Genomic DNA, 13,805 nt, shown 5'->3' with positions numbered 1-13,805 from the left:
ACTAGGGGGAAGCCAACAGTGTGTCTTTTGCTTTTCTTCCTCCAGGCCTAACAGAGACAGAGTCACTCAGATGTGAAATCACGTTTACAGAGGTCTCTTCTGTTTTTTTTTCGTCGTCTCCGTCTCCTGCTGCTGCCAGTCCACAACACAAGGAAGCGTGCAATGTAATCAGACCGTCTCTTATTATAATTCTCTTGATGGTTTTTGTGTGTGTGTGATCCCATGAGTGTGGGACTTGATATCTCTCTGAGTGACAACAATGCCTTTTTTTTCCTTTCCAATTAAAGGCATATTTATTATGTGGTCAAAATATTTCCTGTGTTACTCGATCACTGTCATATACAAATTGCTTCTTTTAGCCGTCTCTTTCAGTGGCGCTCTCCCTGCAGATCTGCAGCGTGGAGGTTGTCTTAAACCATATGTCAAAGAAGCCCCGCTCAAACGCAGAAGGTACCACCCCGGAGCATTAAAGGGATTCTCAGAAATGCTCAAGAGATGAGCCGCGTGACTCTTGCGTCTTAAAATAAGCTGAAAATCAGCATTAGGGGCAGCCGCTATAGAGGAAGCCCCATCGGTCCTCACCAACGGCATCCGTTCATTGAAAACCCTCCAGTCATCCTCTGACACTTGCACACGCTGTGCGGCTTCAAAGTCACAACCCTTCTCTGATTATTCTCTCTGCTCTTGGCCGTCGTGGCAAAGGATCCACATTTGCTTTTCACCCTTATTAAGCGAATATTATTGCTGGTTCTTTTTTTATTTCTACTCTGTTTAATTTATTATATTATTATAAAAAAAATATATATCAAGGGAAATATTTATACTTTAAAAATCTCAGACGTTCAGTGGTGGCGGAATGAGGAATAACTCTAGGGTTTAATCCCGAAGGGGTTAATTTCACGACAGTAACTGGCAGATTGTGCATTTTATCTCTCTTATTGCAGAAGTACTTTTTCAAATAAATAGCTACTGTACACTGACAGCTACTGTATATATTGACATTAGTTCAAATTATTTGTAAATAGCTTCGTTTTAATTAAGAAAGAATAATCCTTCATAGTGTAGAAAAGCAATGTGGTAGAAAAGCACACATAAAAAGTGGCAAGAGCAATTTAGAAATGATTATTAAAATCGTTTTCGCTACAAACCAGTGTGCTTATGATTATGATAATAAATGCAAATAATATTATACCAAACACCAGTTTGCAGTAATAGCTAAGTGTAACATTTTGTATAGTGGAAGCCTTGGCACATTCACCTTACAAATGGTTGCGTCTTAAAAATAAAGTAGAAAGAAAAGTGGCTTGGTTTGCAGATTAAAGTTTATTGCACTTTGTGTTGCAAAAACATGTTTTTTGCGAATATCCCATAGGTTGCTCTAAGTCCATTTTTTTTTTTGTGTGGCTATATAAAGGACAGAGGTCGATAACATGCATAATGAAAGAAGCACAGATTTCTGTAGATAAAATGATCTTCATTACAATAATCTATAATAATTCTGTTTCCCTGCACGTCAATGTTTTTTTTTTTTTTTTTTTTGTGCTTTTGTTTGTACAGGAAAACATTATTTTGCTAGTTTTTACTGATTTACACTGAGAACAAGATAGTTAATATCTCTCCCCTTTTTTCAATTGTTTTGGTGTTGCACATGCAAACAGACATTCTGTATATTTCATAACAACCACATGCAGAGTTCAGCATGACTGGAATGAGCAGTGAAGTCAATAAAGCCCAGCTGACAGTATATTTCTCCTCTGTTGTTTGGGTTTGCCTGACTCCTTTTGGGAACAAATAGACTGACACACACTGACAATAAAAAGGCCTTGTCAGTTCGCGCCAAACAAATATGTCCTTCATATTTTTTTCTCTCTCTTTTTCTCGTTTGGCTCCTACACTGCTTCATTCTTCTTTAGTCCCTTGCTCTTTTTACCTTGAAACAAGGCCCTGTCTGTACCTGTGAGGATGAATAGAGGAACAAAAAGTCTCTTAATTCAAAACTGCTCTGATGCAGAGAGCAAGTGCTAAAGAGGGCATTAGACCAGTGCAGTTTATTAACATAAAACACGTCATTTTGCATCTGCCCAGGGAGTTCCAGACCGTAGGAACAGTTCCAAAGGTCAGGAGCACCAGGATGCCGAGGATAATGAGATTATACTGAAATCATCCAAAAGTCTGTGAGTAATGCTTCTGCACCAGGGACAATCCCTTTAACAGGTTTCTGTACTTTATTATAGTTGGCGTCAGTGATACATGTTATAAAGGTCATAAATGTTAAGAAACATAAATCATTTAGCTATATATTGGATAACATGCCGTTAATGAACATTTCTATTAACAACATCGATGAAGGAAATCAATGGCTGTTGTGTGCAGTAAACACATTCTTCTGATGAAGGCGATCGGTTCAGATATTTAACCCGAGGGTGCTCCAGTTTTGCATTTCAAAAGAGCAGGTCTCTGAAGACGTTCAACGAACGTCTTCCGAGATGTTGTTGTTCTGTTTTTTTTTTTTTTTTTCTGAAGCAGCTGCAGCAAAGCTAAAGAGGACCATGGCGGGGCTATTTTTGCCCACATACCCATGTGTAGCCTGCTTCACTTGTCAGCAGCTGAGCAGAGGCTATCAATCAGAGCTGAGCGGCAGTAGGATGCACGGGCCACTGTGAAGCTCGTGGTCAGTGTGCTGGTGATATGCTCCTCAGGACCATATGGGGTCTGATCTCCTGTGGGCACCGGCACATCCATGCTTGCATCACGTGTAGGTCAGGGTCTTGTCACAATGGCTATGTTCACACTGCAAGTCTTAGTACTTAATTCTTATTTAATGTTATGTAATATTTGTTCATTTGGCCAGTGTCAGATTGAAGTGTGAATAAGTGATGGTCTTGAATAGACCTCCATGTGCAAGAGAACAACCTTCACAGCTTTCTTAACTAAGTACTGGTACAGTATATCAAATCCTTGTGGGGTTTTTTTGTATTTGCATTGCAAAATGGACCCGTGTAACATTTATCAGTTTGTGCTGATAAATGTAGTCGGCTTTTGCCCGCAGGAGCCGCTTTTAGGAGCTCCGGAGGGATAAAAGGAGAAGTAACAAGACCTCTGGATTTTGTGTTTTTGGTTCTGTTTGTGTATGCCAGTTGTCCGCAAGGACCTGTTGCTTTAATTTGTTATTAAAGTTTTGCTTGAATGTTTGTCGGTTCCCACCTCCTCCTTCTCAATCATTGACTTTGTTACAAATATGTTATATACTGTATATATATAAGTATATATATAAGTTAAATATAAGAAAGCATCCACTTTGTAAAACCACCATGAGCCCTTACCATCCCCTTTAGATTAATATTTGTATTATGTAAAACTCACCATGCAAATGAAATGTTAAAATTCTTTAAATTACTTATGATAATTCACAAACTAAACTAAACGATTGGACAATCAGAACCCGGTACTGTAACAAGCTGCTCAGAAACAGAAGCAAGTTTTCGACTTTTTTTTCCCCATGCTAAATGGGTCAAGTGCAACTTTTGAAGTTCTTTAAAAAGAAGACAACAAAAAAGGTATACATTTTCCTTGATCATAATTTAAAGACATTCTCCCACATTATGTTATTGTGCTGTATGTTTGACGAATTGAGAGATGGTGGTAGTAGAGCTGACACCACTGCGTGGTGAAGCCTAATTAGGAGACAGTTAGTAATGAAAGAAAAAACTACCCATGTATGAGTTTTTAAATTTTTTATATTCCCTGCACAAGCAATGTACTTTTCTAAATATATTCTAATATTTCTGCGTGAGCACAAATGTGCTACTAATTTTATACGACAGTGCACAGCAACACGATGTTTCGTTCCTTGAATGAATCAAAATTTTCGGCCAGTGATTCAACAGACCATTCAGATGGACTCACTTGTTTCATTTCTAATTGAATCAGACGTTTTGAATGAATTGTTTGATTTGATTGATTCAATAAATTTATTTTCATTTATTAAAACATGGACTATTTTTTTATATTAAATGTTATTTATTTTAAAATATAAATTATTATATATATATATATATAGGGCTGTTGACATTTGGAGCTCCTCTTGGTTCCCGCATACAGGAAATGGCAGGGATGCTGGGGTTGTTGAGAGGGGCCACAGTTTGGGTTCAAGGTAGCATACGCCAGGGCAGCTGCAAAATCTGCCCTGCCAAGGACGTAGTGCTTCCAAAGCCTGCTCTGTGCCATTAAATGGGTCATTGACCAGCTAAATGGAGTCATTATGATGAGTAACTAAAAGAATAGCACCCAAATCCATGAACCTTGTCTCTGCGGAGCTCTGGGTTCCGCCGCTTTTGGGGTTTCACAGGCAATTGCTGTATGACAGCTGCCTGAGACCTCTTTCAAGGGAATGCAAATGATGCACCGACCAGCTAAATGCACCAAATCATCAATTCCCTGCTTTATTGACAGTTGCATTGCTGGAGATTTCCATGGGAAACCTATCTATTTATTTATTTATTTGAAAAAGGTATTAGCACTCTAAAAATCCTGAGATCTCTTTTAGTCCTAGAAAAACAGCTAACTGTGTGAATGCTAACAGGCTTGATATTAGCAAACGAAAGTTAACTCCTCTGGTACACACTATAGTCCATGTTTACTTTATATCAATAGTGTGTGTCATAGCCTATGAGGAATATTTACATTTCCAACCTTTTAATCAGATTGTGTGTAAATACGGTAATGCCCAAGTTATTTTAGAAGCATTTATAAAGCTATTATAGTATTTAATAATATTTTGAATTATATTTTATTGTTATATTTTCAAATTTTGGTAGTTCAGTAATCAATTTTAGTAACTTTACTATGTGCTTTTGTCAGTTGGAATTGTGTTTTTATATTTTTAATAACTTTATTTTAATTTTGTTTTTTTTAGCACTTTTATTTACGTAAATATATTTAATTATAGTATTTATACATTTATTTGTAATTTTAGTATGTGATTTTGTCAGTTGTATTAGCTTTAGTTTTTATTTCTATTACCATTCATTCATTTTTATTTAAGTTTTATTTTAGCACATATTTATTTCAGTTAGATGCCAAGGCAACATTTCTATTTTTTTATGTTTTTCATCTAATTTTTATATTTCATTTCATGTCAGGTTTATCAACACTTTTTTGATTAGTTTGAGTTTTAGTTTTAGTTAACAATGTATACTTGCTGATTAGCAGACTGTCGCTTGTCTTTCTTGAAGCTGTACTTATATTGTAGTTATGCTAAGGCTACTCATTCTGTTCAAATGTAATACCCGAAATCTAAAACTCAAACTTTATCCCTGTAATCGTCTTTTTGTTGGAATTTTTACATTGCTGTGCCGAACATTCATTAGCACTCTTGGTAGATGTGCATGGAGCTCACAGAAAAAGACATACTGAATTAATGGAGTGTTAATAATCGCTAACTCATTAGTGTCATCTTATTTGCATAGCATATCATTGCATCTTTTGAGCAGTGAATATTAATTTCCAAAGGCATGAAGTATTGCAAGATATAAATAAAGGAATTATCCATGGATAAACCACTCATCATGAAAAAAAAGTCAAAGCGTTAAAAAGAGCTGCTATGTAATATTATTTGTCCCATGTGCTTCCTTTTAGGCAAGTCAGAAGATGAAGCGCTAATAGGCTAGGACTTTCATGGTTGCTTGATTATTATTATTAATTTATTTCTTGTCAGTTTAAAAAGGTTAGTAAATGGCTCTGCATAATGAAAGTCCATCTTAATTTTTGCGCTTTTGTTTTGATGTCTAAGGCGAAGCCATTGCTCTTCCACATCCTAATGAGCAAAGTGACGTTGTATATATGTGAATGTGGAAATGAGCTTCTAATTAGTTTCTCCTTTTCTCCCACAGGGATTGGCCGGCTACTGATGGTGATTCTCAAGACATGCATGTGATCACTAGACAGTTTAACCAGGGTAAGTCCTCTTTGGAAAGGCTCCATGACCTGAATAGTGGCACGGCGTGAGGCTGCTCTAAAGCCCCAGTGTCCTCCTCTCTGATTGGATCTGCCCTTTTTAATTCGCTACTGTGAGCGTTAAGACTTCACATTCAGTTATCGCTCCCATATCTGTAGGAGCTTTCAGACACTGAATGAGCGTATACCCATGTTTGAAGTGTGATAACAGATGATTTGAGTTTGTTTCTGCTTCAGTTCTGTCTGCTGATCAAATTAAATCAGTTACAAGATGTGCTGAGTAAATAAGCAAAATAATTGCATAAATCAGTGTTTGCCTAGACAAACCTTCAAGTGACTGTGATTTGGAGGCAATCTGCTGTTTGTTTCATTCCTGTATCATATCAGACTTTCAGTCACCTTATATCCACAGCAATCAACTTTGCAACCGAGTTTGTTGTTTATTCCAAGGTTGTTTTTAATTGTGTGCCTATGCATACATGACCGTTGGGGCACATCATACTGTTTTCAGTGTCTAGGACCATTGGCTCCATGTTTTTCAGATGCTGTGTCAAGTTCAAATTAGTTTAGCTTTCATAAACCTGTCTGGAGACTACTGCAATTTAGTTTTATCGTGTTGACTGCTTTATATTTTGGTGGTACTTCATGCTTCAGTTGCTCTGATAGTTGGAAAATTCATTATTGCAATGTGTATAAATGTGGAAGCTGTCATTAATGAAATAAATACCATTAATCGTTCCAAATTAATGTGTTAAATTGATTGACACATTAAAAAAAAATGTTTTGCTTTTTTTTTGACAGGTAAAAGAACAATTGATGATAATGACTTTAAACAAATTAGTGCTGTTGAGTGATTAATCGCATTTAAAAGAAAAAAAAATTGTTTACATAATATATGTATGTGCACTGTGTATATTCATTATGTATATATAAATACACACACATACGTTGTATATTTTGAAAATATTTATGTTGATACATGTATATGTTCATATTCTTATATTTTATATTATATAGAAATGTATTTAATATATAAACAAAATATTTTTCTTAAATATATACATGCATGTCTTTGTATTTATTTCAATATACAATAAATATACACAGTATACACACGTATATTATGTAAACAAAAACTTTTATTTTGGATGCAATTACTCGTTGGACAACAATAGTCAAAACAATAATAATAATACATTTTATTTGTAATGCGCCTTTCTTAATACTCAAAGTGCTACAACATGTACAAACAAAATACCAAGTCAAACAAAATTAGAATATCATAAATAAAATCATAGTAATAGTCATTATCAATTAAAGGCTTCAATGAAAAGGTACATCTTAAGAAGTTTCTTAAAACAATCCAGGGAAGCAGCATTCCTAATAAACACAGGTAAAAAGCTTCAAAAAGAAAAGAATATTATACACTTTGGATGTAATGTGTTATGCTATTTAAAAATTCATATTTTTACAAAAGATAAAGGCTTGATCACTGGACCTTTCAGTGCCTTTTTTTTAAATTGTGAAAAATAAAACATTAAGCGAGAACCCGTGATATGGTATTCCAAAGCCACAGGACGCTGAAAGCCTCAGATCTTTTTTCATTCATGTTTAATCATCATTGTCAGTTACACTTTAATTATCATCTCAGTCTGGATCTACAGCTGACAGCCTCTGCCCTCGTCTAGAGATCGCTGACATGGACGTCTACAGAAACCGTTATGACAACTAAATTTTAGTATGAACGGGACGATTCTTTGATGTGTCCTTATAAATCACATTAAGTGGCAAATATGAAAGAGCTTTAATATTTGATCATAGTGAATGGCCCAAGCAGTTTAATTTGCTTAGTTCTTATGGATATCCCTCTAGAAACCATGCACTTGCACCGTTTTGCCTCTGAGGCTATTCACTGACGGCAGCAGCCACGTGTGTTGACTTCTTGAATCTGTCCGTTGAGCTTTGGTGCATTCATTCTAGTTCACACTGGCTGATGCAACCCAGACTGTCAGTGGGGCAATGCCAAAGAGATTAGATGCTGCTTTACACTGCTTGTCTTCACAGGGCAGAGAACTGAGCGCAGACAATCCTCCAAATACGCACCAATTCATTAACAGCCATCCATTCTCTATATTGCTTATCCTGTGTTGGGCTGCGAGACAATTCATTAAATGTGTAAATGAATGAGAGCAGTGCAAATACTTGAAAGAATATTCCATGTTCAATACAAGTTAAGCTCACTCAACTGCATTTGTGGCAATAATGATAATAAATAATGTTGATTATCACAAAAAGTCATTTTGACTCAGCCTGTGTTTCTTAAAAAATAAAAATAACATGTCGTTATGAAATTGATTTACACAAAAAAATTTAATAGTAATCCAGTACAGTCACCGAGAAAATGTGCAATTAAATTGCAATTACTTATGAAAATGTTAACGATACATAGGTGGTTACAACTGAATATTTTCTGTAAAAATCTAGGATATGTTGAATAATAGTAATTTGCTGCTTTGCCTTTTTTTGATGTGCATGATGTCTCTTGTCATTTAAAGGCTGTTTAGTAAAGCGATGCTCTTCAGATGCTTTTGATTGGTTCTCTTCTTTGAATTTGCAGTGCACCACATCTGCTACAGTAATTACATCAACCCACATTGCTGCTGAAAGCTTTAGGCTACAACCTGTCTGAGAGAAGATTAACTGATTAACAGATGAAAACGTTCGTTAGAAATTTAGAAAAGTAATCAAAAAGTAACCAAATGTAATCAGTTGCATTACTTTTAATGAAAGTGATTGAAATGATTACACTACTTATTACATTATAAATAGGGTAACTTTTATTTTGTAACCTATTACATTTCCAAAGTAACCTTTCCAACACTGGCTGTACTAAATGAAACAGTGCGTATTTTAATGTTTATGGATTGGCCATGTTCACTTCCATTGCAAGTGACTCACTGCAGCCAAAATCTTTGCCTTCTGTACTGTTGTGGCAAGTGGGGTGGGGCCGAGAGGCGTGGGAACGAGGAGTGAGGCCAGGTGTAGTGATTGAAGATGAGCTACACCTGCGCCCCACCCCTCGTTCCCACGCCTCTCGGCCCCGCCCCACTCGCCACATACCCCCATCGCCCCTTTTTTTTTTTTTTCACAATCAAAACATTTTAATAATTGAAAATAAACAAAACAGCGTGTCAGCCGCCAAGCCAAAACATAAAATAATGTCCCAGGCCTGGTCCTCTCTCGTCCTCTACTATAGTCGCTCCAGTTTTATATCCTTCCATCTCCTACGTGGGACTCGATACTGGCGGTGGGGCGCAGGTGTAGCTCATCTCCAATCACTACACCTGGCCTCACTCCTCGTTCCCACGCCTCTCGGCCCTGCTCCACTCGCCACAACTGTATATATTTTGTTTATACAGTATCTGTACACCTGACTATATGCTACTATATTGTCTATAGACCATATTCAGAACTATTCCTGCACATTCAATGCCCGGATTTAAAGTTAGTGAATAAGACACCTTTTCCTACCGGAATACTGCATCCTAAATACTGCAGCTATTCAGTGATTTTGCTTCTCTGTGTTTTTACACATTAACAAGTAGGAGGAAAAAAAGACTCCAAAGTTTCCAAATCAGTTGAAATCAAATGGTGAAGAAGTATTTCACCACTTAACAAATCCTGCTGTGCAATCGACAGCTTTCCGTGGGAGACTTTGGGGATACTTCAGAACCCAGAGGACCAGACTGTCTGATGGGAGAGAGCCTTCAGAGTTTGCATTGTTAAGTCAGACAGCTTGATTTGACTGACAGTTTCTCCCTTATAATGCAAGGCATTTGTGAGGGGAATATCTGAGGTGGATATTCGACATGTACTGTCTGTCTGGAATGCTGTTTATAGAGCCCCAGGTCGTTTCCAAATATACATAATATTGTCTAGCGGTGAAAATGAATGATATGTATTCAATAATTTATTTATTCTACACCCATAAACAATATAAACTGAACAATATTATCTGGCACTGGGACACATTATTTCTCCCGAAGACCATCAACCTTCCTGAACGATGTGTGGGCTGCTTTACTGTTGTCTCACAGACTGGGCTGCCTCCTCCTCCTTCATGAATATGGTTATACATAATGTTTTTATCTCTAAACAAAAGGAATTCACATCTGTTTCTTACCATTCCATGTTGCACAAAGGAATAATGTCTATAGAATATTGTTATTGTCTATCTATCGATCTATCGATTTATTTATCTATCTATCTATCTATCTATCTATCTATCTATGCAAGAACTACAGCGCAATAAACAAATAGATAATAGATAGTAAATTACATTTTCAGGCACACTACAGCCAGTCACTTTGTCTGTTTTTGCCCAGCCTCTGCCACATAGAGCAAACCACAGATGTGGTGTTTTGTTCCTGAATGTTTCATTGTTTTTGAGCGAATCGGTTGAATGCATAATATTGTCATTTCTTTGTTTTTTAAGAAATTTGTGGATGTGAAATTAATTCAATGATCAATTTCAATGACCCCCCCCCTTTTTTTTTAAATGAATTAGCTTTTTAGAACGAATTGGTTGAATAAATTATTCAAATCATTCACTTTTAAAGACACCTACTGTATGTAGCCTGCAGTAACAGTCACTGAAATGAATGCAGACACTGACAAGTTGCTACATTTCTTGGAGCACCCTGCAGTTGTTCTAATGAACTATATTGCTAGGGGGATAAGTCCTTTATTTAGATTTTGAGGATTATTTAAGCACATAGCAAGCATTGATGGCTTTTTTCATATTTTTGTTGCTGCGATAACCCACTCGAGGCCATATGCTACAGTGATTTTTACCACAGCTAAGGGGCTTCACATCATACCCAAAAACACCCTGTGGTAAAATCATTCTAACACACAGTCTCTTGTGGCTTATAGCTTTAATAGACATCTCCTCTAAAGCTTTCTAACTCTCTAGATGCATTTTTCCCGTGTAATTCTGAACCCCAGTATTCATCAATATTCTTCTTTGCCTCTTGGGTCCTCGCTCACTCTCGCTTTCTCATCGAGTAGGCGAAACTCCAGACTGTTTCACATCACATCATTCTACTTTCTATGCACAACACTGTTTTTGGTGTGGCGCTACATGGAGCATAAACAGTTCATCAGTGTTTGCGTGTTGTGTGACTTTTTAAAACCCCTGAAGCCTAACATCTCCTCCGGAATAGGTAAATATATTTCTGCTGGGCCGCTAATGTTATTCTTTCTCGACGAATCAGTCGGTCACATTTCCTAAATGTCATCATTTTTATTTCCAGCTGAGAAGAGGCATCCCTCCCACAGCCGTGGCCATTAGCTCTGCCATACAATCATTTCATCTATATGGGGTTTGAAAAAGAGGTACGACGTGCTGCATCAGCTTAAAGCAATTGTTCATCTCTAATGACTTACATTTAGAAAACTCACTGCAATGCTAGCTGAAAGCAGAGAGGATTAATAAAAGCCACTTGCATCTCCAAAACCAGCAGCGGATGTGATAGCTTATCAGCTCGCATGCAATTTCAACTTCCTTTACGGCAGAGAGCCTATTTGAAACAAGTCTCCCAATGAACCCCTGTGATAGAAGGTTAACTCTAATGAGTTTGTTTGCTTTTTCATTTTATGATATACTCACCACTGTGGTTGATACAACTTCACCACAACAGTCTGGTAACAATGATTCAGACATTACCGAATCATTAAAAAAAATACAGTTTAATCCAATGCCATAGTTAAGGTGGGAACTTATGGAATGCCCCTTTCACCATAAATTCTAAAGCAGTTCAAACCTTTTAATCAAAACTGTAAGAGTACACTTATTGTCATGTTAACTTCAGTATAGGTTTTCCCCACCTTACTTTAAAAAACAGTATTCAGTATATATACACTTTTGTGCAAAAGTCTTAGGCCATTAGTATTTCACCAAAACAAACAAATAAACAACGAAAAATCTGTTATTTCTATCTTTTGCTGTAGTGTCATATCCAAACATTCATTTTACCATTAATTGTAATAATCCGGTGGGATTTTTGTTTGCTCAAGCAGTCTGACAACAGCCTGACAACACTGATTTATTACAATATTATAGTTTGGAAATTAATGACACACTACATCAAGAGATAGAAACAACTGGCTTTAAACCTTTTTATTATTATTATTTTTAATACTAATGGCCTAATACTTTTACACAGTAATGTGTGTGTGTGTGTGTGTGTGTGTGTGTGTGTGTGTGTTATATTTTAAAATATATTAGATAAAATTTTACTAGACAATACAGAATTTTTGCTTAGAATATATATATATATATATATATATATATATATATATATATATATATATATATTTTTTTTTTTTTTTTTTTTCTTTTTTTTTTTTTTTACTTTTCTGTAATTATTCACTACAGTGTGGCTGATTAACTAGATTGAGTAAATAGTTAATGTATATAATGGCTAAGTTTTGTTTTTCCTCATGCTTCTTAAAATGAGGGGTCCAAAAAGGGTTTTCAGAGCGACTGCATAGAAGAACCATTCAGTCATCAGTTCTTAAAAGAACCATTTTTCTTGAGTTTGAATCATCTAAAAGCTTTTTCAGCTATACATGTATAGCCTAACCTTTTGTGCAATGGAGAGGTTCCATGGAACACCAGAATTCTATATTGGACATTCCGGTCATTCCAACAGTTCATACTGTTCTGAGTGAACTGAATGCCATTTTGTTGTATTTACATTTGAAGCTTTCTATTGAGGTTTTACAATGAAGCTTTGAATATCTGTTGTCATATGATATTTTATGACGTCATCACCCATACAAATATATTTTTTGTAATATATAATTGTGTAAGAGCTACTGGACCACTCCTGAATGTGCTTGCCTCGCATTGTGTCCAGCAAGTGGGAGAGCAAAGATTTTTCACCAAAGTGAAAATGCTGCATTTAAACATCTATATACCAACATATACTTCACTAAAGCTGTGTTGTGAAGTTGTGAATAGCTAAAATGATCACATAAATATACATATTTTTTTTAATACATTTGGACTTTTGTTCTTTACAACACTCTGTTGTCATTTGAAATGTTTGGATCACACAAATCGAAAACAGTTCTATGCAGCCACCTGTCTAATCATTATCAATGGAAAAAAAAAAAAAAAAAAGTTATGATAATAACAGGTAATAATAAACATTGTCATTGTCATTGGATGTTTCAAACTGGCATTTTTTTTTTATTTTTTTTTTATTTTTTTAGGAATTTTAGTTTAGCAACAGTGGGGAAAACACTGAGAAAAGTAGCAAGGGCAACATCTATAAAGCGTACGGTCAATTTGACTTTGCCATTCAAAGTAGAAATACTCAGAACATTTTTATGAAATAACAATACTAGAATAAAATATACACACATTTAAGGAAAGTCATGGTATTATAGTTGTATTTGTTTAAACTTAAAAAAATGACTGCCTTGGTTGTTCTAGTGCTAAAGTTTATTAGTGGAACCACTGATGCCAATAAAAAACATTTATTATAAAGTAGAGAGAGTCAAATGTTTCAAACAGTTTCAAATGTTTCTGACACCAACTGTCTGTGAGTACTGCTATATAGAGCACATGTGATTGTACCACACGTGACTGTGTATTTACAGGGGGCACTGAGGCATAGACATGAACTTCTGATTTATTTGAGGCGCCCTCATAAAGTAAACTCATGTATCTTTTACTTAGTGACTTTGTGCATCGGTCCTTTTCAGCTGTCAGAGAGAAAAGAAGGAGAAACATTTTATCAGCAAGCAGTGCTGACCATTAACCCACTGGATCTTGCAGA

The 13,805-nt window shown here is 35.9% G+C and overlaps 1 protein-coding gene across 1 annotated transcript in view; it reads left to right on the top strand.

Annotated features, from left to right (window-relative positions):
• elfn1a (extracellular leucine-rich repeat and fibronectin type III domain containing 1a) overlaps nt 1-13,805 on the top strand; it is an 81,712-nt gene that overhangs the window by 38,648 nt on the left and 29,259 nt on the right. The window contains exon 2 of the mRNA XM_026257732.1: nt 5,892-5,956. The gene's annotated coding sequence lies outside the window, so the exon portion shown is untranslated. The remainder of the gene's footprint in view (nt 1-5,891; nt 5,957-13,805) is intronic.

The sequence above is a fragment of the Carassius auratus genome, unplaced genomic scaffold (assembly GCF_003368295.1).
Source record: "Carassius auratus strain Wakin unplaced genomic scaffold, ASM336829v1 scaf_tig00214480, whole genome shotgun sequence".
Taxonomy (NCBI): Eukaryota; Metazoa; Chordata; class Actinopteri; order Cypriniformes; family Cyprinidae; genus Carassius; species Carassius auratus.
Note: the sequence above shows the minus strand (reverse complement) of the source record. Positions and strands in the feature narration are given on the sequence as shown.